Here is a 9,249-nt window from a genome sequence, read left to right as displayed (position 1 = left end):
CCAAAAAAGTATCCCATAAATCATATAATGTAGTGTCTTGTTACATAGATTTTAAGATGGAATAAAAAAAAGGTTAGTGCTTTATCATAAAGGGTCAACGAAAGACATAATTAAGTGAAGATTCCTTGAGTGTGTTCACTTTATATAGCACATCCGGATATATAGTGGAATTTTATACATGGGAGTGGAATGAACCAATTATATACGAAGGTGAAAAATATTTTACCTGGAATCTAATTGAGTAATGCAGTGGAAGCTTGGATTCTGAGAACAGTTCTCAGTGCTTATCCACAGAGCTGAGAAAGACTTCAACTGTAAAAAGAGAGAACTAGACTGCTAGAGAGATGGGTCGAATTATTAGTAAGGGTGCATGTTCTGTTTGAGAGAGAATATTTCGTTTGTTTGGAAATTGGAATTAGGCCGCCAGAGGCGGGACAGAGTGAGGTCAGATTAGGAGTATGACAGTCCCATTCTTGTTTCCAAACAAAAGTATCTGCATCGGGTGTGTAAGGTTGAATTTATTCAACCATTTGTTGCCTTTATTCTGTACCAAATTTGCTTGTATTTCAGCAATTAGATGCCCTGTATATAGGTGGGAATCATGTAAGGGTTGTGTGTGAGAGAGTGTGAAGAATTCAAATGTGTGTGCAATCAAGAGGTTTCTTGCGAGAGACTCGCGAGTGGTGACTCGCCAGAAGGCCACATGTGTGAAGCATGCAGGAAGCAGAAGGGTCATGACAATTAGAGCACTACTGGACAAAAAGTACAGTCTGATCAGTTAATTATTTCGCAATTGAAACTCGCAACTAGTCCCAGTCACAAGTCAGTCGCTAGAACACCCTATTTTGCAAAAAAAATGACTTTTCACATTCCTTCTCATACTGTACTATGTGTTGGTGCAAACACAATGATAATGGAAATAACACGAAGAGAAACTGAATAATACTTCTGAATTTTTATTAATTTAAAGAAATAGAATACACAACACTATTTGGACTGAGGCGCAGCACTCGCTCTCTTGAAGGAGATTCAAGTCTTTGGTTGACTAAACTTTGTAACCGGTGAAAACCATCTCTGACTTGTCTCCCCCAAGACACAACAGCCCAATAAGTGTTGTATGGCTAGAACAACCTCTGCACAAAGTGTTCAAGCCCAAAACTCCACCAGAAAGAATACCCTTCCTTGCCAAGAATCTCTCTAATTTTTTTTTTTAGTGTATATTGCAGTCACTTGGATTGTGTTTGAATAGGTCTATTTATAGGCTCAATGGGCCTCACGAAATAACTACCCAAATTAATCTGATTAATTAGGTCCATTATTCTGATATAGTAGGTGTTACAAGATTAATTGTGAGATAAGGAGTTTTTTGAATAATAAAAAGGCCCAAACGGATAGTCCATTAAGTGGGTTAATGGCTCATTATTTTCCATAATAAAAATGGAATATTAATTCGGGCTATTTACTCACCAACGGATATGGTAATTACTCTGAATGGGCTGTCAAGTAGGAGGATCCAAGGTGCTGATTTATTTCCAAATTTGACACCTCCACCCTTCACCTCCTCCTTGCGCATGTATCTGGCCCAATATTTGAGACAATTCATGTTAGCCCATTAATCACCACAATTAAAAAGAACAAAATAGTCTCTCTCCTTTTCAATGTGAGATTAAATATTTTCACTACTCCTCATCTTCCACATTCACTCCCACATCTTTACATTTATGTTATAAAATTTATTCATTTTAATTATTTAATATTAAAATGCTCCAACAATCTCCCACTCATTTTAGTATTAAATTTTTAATTAAAGAGAGATTACCTGGCAAAGATGGGTCACTATGTATCATGAAGATGTGCTCTGCATTGAACCTTCACGTAGTAAAACAGCGATCTCAACTCCAGAGTCGTAGTGGTCTCCGACTTGAATTAGGACTGCTTTAGGGAAATTAAGTGTCACTACTTACACATAACAGCCCAGGTGTTGACATGAGCTTTTATAGCTTTTATACGGCCATGTGCTGATCCCGGTTTCATGAGTGTATTTAAAATTAAGTCCAAATCTCATAGGGAGTGGCCCCACCCCCACACTCACATAGGTGAAATTTTGTCAAGGGTACTCCTATAATTCTGACACCCCACTCATACGAGTTACAAATTTCATTAAGAGTTTTTTACTCAACCTCTCCACATTACAGGATAAATGCACTTATATCATAGGAATGAACAATTAAAAAATTATTTACAAAATAAATAATTAAAAAAATAAATTGTGCATTTCTTACGACCATCATATGATTCGTTTTTCCCATTGAACTTAATTCTCAGGATCTTTGGTCCTTGGGTTGGGTATCCTCATACATGGCCCATGATTCTATAGACTTAAGTCCCATTCCCCTCGATGTATTCCAGACTCTAGCTTTTGCCAAGGCCTTGGTAAATGGATCTGCAAAATTATCATTAGATTTAATATAATCCACAGTTATGATGCCACTACTCAAATAAGATCGCACGGTACTCTGCTTTCTTCTTATAGGTCTGGATTTGCCGTTGTAGTAACGGTTTTTAACTCTACCAATTGCGGCAGTGCTATTACAATGAATTAATATGGGTGGAATTGGCTTTTCCCAAAGTGGAATTTTATATAACAAATCTCTAAGCCAATTTGCCTCTTCACTAGCTGAAGCTAATGCTATTAATTCAGCTTTCATTGTTGAATTATCAATTATTGTTTGCTTTTTAGATTTCCAACAAATGACACCACTACCTAAGGTAAAAACATAACCAGTGGTAGAGAGAGAATCACCTAACAAAGTATTCCAATCGGCATCACTAAAACCTTCAATCACAGCGGAGTACTTTTTATAAAATAAGCCATAGTTTTTTGTACCAATTAAATATCTCATGACTCGCTCAATAGCTAGCCAATGACCTTTACTAGGCTTGCTAGTAAATCTACTTAGCACTTCTACTGCATATGCAATGTCAGGTCTAGTACAATCAGTAGCATAACGCAAACTACCAATGATTCTAGCATAATCCTTTTGATTAAAAATCTCATCATCATTATTCACAGGAAATAAATGAACACTAGAATCAAAAGGAGTAGCTACACTTTTGTGATCATGAAAATTATATTTTCTCAATATTTTATCAACATAATGTGATTGATCAAGATATATTCCGTCACATATTTTTGTAATTTTTATACCCAAAATAAAATTAGCCTCACCAAGATCTTTCATATCAAAATGGCTTTTAAGCAATTTTTTTGTCTCATTTATAACACGCATATTTGAGCCAAAAATCAACATATCATCCACATAGAAGCTAATAATAACATGTAAATTATTCCATGATTTAGAATAAATACATTTATCACATTCATTTGATTTATAACCATTCTCAATCATGTAAGAATCAAACTTTTCATGCTACTGCTTAGGTGCTTGTTTTAAGCCATATAGGGATTTAGTTAGCTTACATACCTTGCTTTCTTGTCTAGGCTCTACAAAGCCTTCGGGTTGATCCATATAAATCTCTTCCTCTAGGTTCCTATTTAGAAAAACAGTTTTTACATCCATTTGATGAATTTTCAAATCAAAAATTGTAGCAATAGCAATTAACAATCTAATAGATGTAATTCTTATTACCGGAGAAAATGTATCAAAGAAATCAAGATCAACTTTTTGTTTAAAGCCTTTTGCAACAAGTCTAGCTTTAAACTTATCTATTGATTCATCCGGTTTCAACTTTTTTCTAAGGATCCATTTACAACCTATGGTCTTACAACCCGGTGGAAGATCTACTAATTTCCAAGTTTTATTAGAAATTAGAGATTCTATCTCATCATTTACAGCCTCTTTCCAAAATATAGCATCAGGTGATGTTAAGGCCTCTTTTAAATTTTGGGAATTTTCCTCAATATTAAAAACATAATAATCAAGACCAAAATCCTTTTCAACTCTAGCTCTTTTACTTCTTCTAGGTTCCATTTCAAGATTTTCTTGATTTTGTAAATGTGAAGTAGAAGAACTAGGTTGTGACAAAATATTTTCTTCACCCCCACTATTTTTCAATTTAAAAGGAAATTTTTCTTCATGAAAAATTGCATCATCAGATTCAAAAATTATTTTGTTTTCAAGATAAAAAAATCTATAGGTTGTACTATTAAATGCATAACCAAGAAAAGCACAGGTAGTAACTCTTATACCTAATTTAGGCATTTTAGGGTCAGTAGGCCTTACATAAGCAAGACAACCCCATACTCTCAAATATCCCAAATTTGGCTTATGTCCTTTCCACATCTCAAAAGGTGTGGTGTGTGACTTTTTATGTGGCACCCTATTCAAAACATGACATACAGTAAAAATAACTTCACCCCAAAAATGTAAAGGTGCATCAAATTCAATTAACATGGCATTTGTTAACTTAATTAAAGTTCTATTTTTTCTTTTAGCCACACTATTAGAAGTAGGTGAATATGGTGCAATAGTTTCATGGATAATTCCCAAAGACTGAACAAATGAGTTGAATGCACTTGATTCATACTCACGGCCTCTATCACTTCTTATTTTTTTTTATTTTTCTACCGAATTGATTTTCAATTTCTTTTAAAAAATCTTGAAATTTTTCAAAAGCATCACTTTTATTTTTCAACAAATAAATAGTTGTATATTTTGAGAAATCATCAATAAAAGTGATAATATATCTATTTTCTCCACGAGTTAAAGTTCCGTCAAATTCACATAAATCGGAGTGAATTAACTCAAGCAATTCAGTATTTCTTACAACAATTTTATGAGGTATTTTTGTAATCTTAGCTTGACTACAAGTTTCACATTTTTCAAAATCTTTTGACAGTCTTGGAATTAATCCTAAACTACTCATGATTTCCACATATCTACTATTTATATGACACAAACGAGCATGCCAAAAATTAATAGAAGAAAGCATATAAACTGAACTGGTAGATGTTTTATTATTCTCAACATTCAATTTAAACATTTCATCACAAGCATAACCCTTGCCCACAAATAATCCCTTTTTAGTGATTACATAATTATCAGATTCCATAGTTTGCTTGAAGCCAGCCTTGTTAAGCAAAAAACTTGACATGGAATTCTTCCTCATGGACGGAGTGTAAAATACATCTTTCAATGTTAGCACATGTCCAGAAGTGAATTTCAATTCAACCTCACCACTCCCAAGAACCTTAGTTTTGCTAGAGTCACCAAGCATAACAGTATTTTCTTCTTCAAAAGGAGTGTACAACTTGAACCAATTTTTGTCATAGCAGACATGCCTATTAGCACCAAAATCTGTCCACCACCCTTCAACATATTGCACCATATTGATGTCTATAATCATAGCCACTAAAGGCTCTTCGGTTACATTAGCCTGCGGGACAGATTCACGTTTCCGAAATTTGCAAAATCGAGCAATATGCCCGCTCTTGCCACAGACAAAACAAGATCTATTAAATTGATCTTGTGATGGGGGTCCTTGGTTCTTATTGTAATTTTTATTCGGGTTTCCCCTTCCTTGAGGTGATCTATTATTGTTTTTAAAGGCTTTCTTTTTTGGCTTCAATTGACCATTTCTAGGAAAATGATTTTTGGGCATATTATTATTAGATTAAATAAGGTTTACCTTTGTGGTGGAATTACCATTGCTCTCTTGTGTCATGAGTGAATCTTGTCATCTAGCCTCCTCCTCCACACGGATGCGTGTGATCAAAGTCTCTAAGGATGTCTCCTTTTGTTTGTGCCGCAAAGTCTTTTGGAACTCCCTCCAAGATTGTGGTAGTTTGTCAATTATGCTGGCTACCACCAAATTGTCTCCGATCTTATGCCTTCGGATCTCAATTCTGCTACAATCATTTGGAAGTCTTGTGCTTGATCCACCACCGATTTTTCATCCACCATTTGGTAACGGAAAAATCTACTGGCAGCATACTTCTTTGCACCTGCCTCCTCGGTATCATACTTGCTTTGTAAAGCTTTCCAAATTTTTTTAGCAGACTTGTAAGTTGTATCATAATAATCATAGAAATGATTGGCAAGACAATTCAATAGATAAGAGTGACAATTATATTCATCTATTGTATACTTATCTATTTTTTCTTGATGGAGAATATATTCTTCGTCACTCATCTCATCGGTAGGAACCTTTGATGGATTCTTCTCAGTGAGGATGTAGGCAACTTTGAAAAGGCTCAAGTAGAAGAGGACCTTTCCTTTCCACCTCTTGAAGTGGGCTCCCTTAAAGCGAAAAGGCTTGTAGAGATCTCCAACAGGCCCATTTGATTTCTCTTATGTAGGCTCCATGTGTTGAATCTCCTTAAAATTGTTGATGCAAATACAATGATAATGGCAATAACACGAAGAGAAACTGAATAATACTTTTGAATTTTTATTAATTTAAAGAAATAGATTACACAACACTATTTAAACTGAGGCGCGGCACTCGCTCTCTTGAAGGAGATTCAAGTCCTTGGTTGGCTAAACTTTGTAACTAGTGCATATCGTCTCTGACTTGTCTCCCCCAGGATACAACTGCCCAACAAGTGTTGTATGGCTAGAACAACCTCTGCACAAAGTGTTCAAGCCCAAAGCTCCACTAGAAAGAATACCCTTCCTTGCCAAGAATCTCTCTATTTTTTTTTTTTTAGTGTATATTGCAGTCACTTGGATTGTGTCTGAATGGGTCTATTTATAGGCTCAATGGGCCTCACGAAATAACTACCCAAATTAATTAGATTAATTAAGTCCATTATTCTGATATAGTGGGTATTACAAGATTAATTGTTAGATATTATGGTGAGATAAGGAGTTTTCTGAATAATGAAAAGGCTCAAAGGTGCTGATTCATTTCCAAATTTGACACCTCCACCCTTCACCTCCCCCTTGCGCACATACCTGGCCCAATATTTGAGACAATTCATGTTAGCCCATTAATCATCACAATTAAAAAGAACAAAATAGTCTCTCTCCTTTTCAATGTGGGATTAAAAATTTTCACTAACTTCTCATCTTCCACATTCACTCCCACATCTTTACATTTATTTTATAAAATTTATTCATTTTAATTATTTAATATTAAAATGCTCTAACACTATGAATACCCTTATACCCACAAAATGTTGAGAACTTCCAGAAAGAATTTTGAGAGAGAAACCCTAGAGAAAACCAAGATTGACTCATCCACAATCTTAGACATTTGATTCTCCAAATTCCTCTATTCTCACCATTTCTATTGATATACCCTTGAGAGGTTCATTAGCCAAATCCTTATCTCATTATACCCATATCTATGAGAAGGTTATTTGGTGCTTGGGAAGCAGTTCAGAAATGACTAATTTATTTGGTTGATGCAATGGGCTTATCGCAGGATCTGGAAAGTTAAAGAAGACACGATTAGGCTAAAACTTGTTGGAGCAATAAGCTGGAAGGGCTTAAATGCATTAGGCAGATTAGGCTTGGAGGGTCTATTACTATTCGTGTATCCCAACTTTATTCTTTAGTGGATCATTTCACCGCTTGGAGGGCGGCAGAGAGGTTTTTTGCCGAGTTCTTTGGTTTCCTTTTCGATAACACGTTCTAGTGTTATCTTTGTGTTTGCATCTCTCTAACCCTTACTCTTACCTTTTAATTGCTGTTGTGTTGTGATTAATTATAGTTTAGAGTTGTTTATTTATTTGGGTATTGCTTGTACTTACCATTTCGTACATCTATTGTTTGAGTATAAGCTTGTCTTGGTTATTTTGAAAAAAGGGGTCTAAACATTTACTTGTGTTTTACACACTAAGTGAACTCTCCATTGGTATCAGAGTGGGTACACTTTGTTGGATTTCTACATCCTTAGTGTGATCCTAGACCCCTTGTAGCTATGGATGAAGCTTTGGAAAAAGAGCTGTTGAATTGCGGTTCAAATGTTTGTGATAATGACTCTATGAGTTTCTTTCAAGATTGTTATAATAATAAACTCCTAGAGTTATTAAAAACAAAGAAACATGCTAGAATGTTTGTTCACATGCTAAAGTACCTTGAACATAATAACCATGTCTTACACAATAGTCTATGTGAGTCAAATTCATTGATTGAGAAGTATAAAAGAAGAAATAGAATATTGTGTGACAAGGTTGATAATTTTAAAAAGAGAATTTAATTGAGTAAAAGAATAGAAAATGAAGATGATTTTTTTTAAAGGTCAAGAGTGCTTATCCCATGCTTACTTGTTTGTGCACACCACTTTGAAAGTATTCAACTCTTGTTTATGGTTTCTTGGTAGTGGATGTTCTCACCATATGACAGGAGATAAATCACTGTTTAAGTCTCTCAAAGAGAAGGTTGGTGACTATGTGACATTTGAGGATGGAAGCCATGCTCAAGTTCTTGGTTAAAAGACTATTGAGATACCGGGGCTACTTCTTTTGAAAGATGTTCTATATATCAAAGGGCTTAAGGCAAATCTCTTGAGCATCACTCAAATATGTGATGAGGACTTTCTTGTTCAATTCTCAAAGAAGGGGTGTGTGATCATCAATGAAATAGGGATTCAAGTCGTGGAGGGATATAAGAATACCGACAATTGCTATGGAGTAGTTCCTACACTAAGTACCTCTTGTAGGAGTGCCTGAGTCGACGTGTTAGACCTTTGGCATCAAGGATTCGGCCATGCAAACTTTAAACAAGTGGCGAAAGTGTCCAAACATGAAGCCATTGTAGGGCTCCCGAAATTTGGAAAGGTGGAGAAGACCATTTGTGGCGCTTGTAAAATGGGGAAACAAATAAAGTCAAATCATTAAAAGGTGAATGTGATCTCTACATCACACTACCTAGAGCTTTTCCATGTTGATTTAATGGGGCCCACAAGAATCGAAAGCCTAGGAGGAAAACGGTATATTATGGTCATTGTTGATGATTTCTTAAGATACACTTGGGTGGAATTTCTTAGAGAAAAATCAGAAGCTTGTGAGAATATGGAGAATCTTTGCAAGAGGCTTCAAAATGAGAACGGTGTACCATGGCAAGGAGTTTGAAAATGCTAGATTTGAGGCTTTTTGCGAGAAGAATGGGATCAAGAAAGAATTTTCAGCTCCAAAAACTCCTCAACAAAATGGGGTGGTGAAAAGGAAGAACCGGGTGATTCAAGAAATGGCAAGAGTTATGTTACTCAACAAAAAAAATTCCTCAAAAATTTTGGGGAGGAGCTGTGAACACCTCGTGTCACATTGGCAGTAAAATATTC

The sequence above is a fragment of the Castanea sativa genome, chromosome 11 (genome assembly GCF_040712315.1).
Source record: "Castanea sativa cultivar Marrone di Chiusa Pesio chromosome 11, ASM4071231v1".
Taxonomy (NCBI): Eukaryota; Viridiplantae; Streptophyta; class Magnoliopsida; order Fagales; family Fagaceae; genus Castanea; species Castanea sativa.
This window is presented reverse-complemented; position numbering follows the sequence as displayed.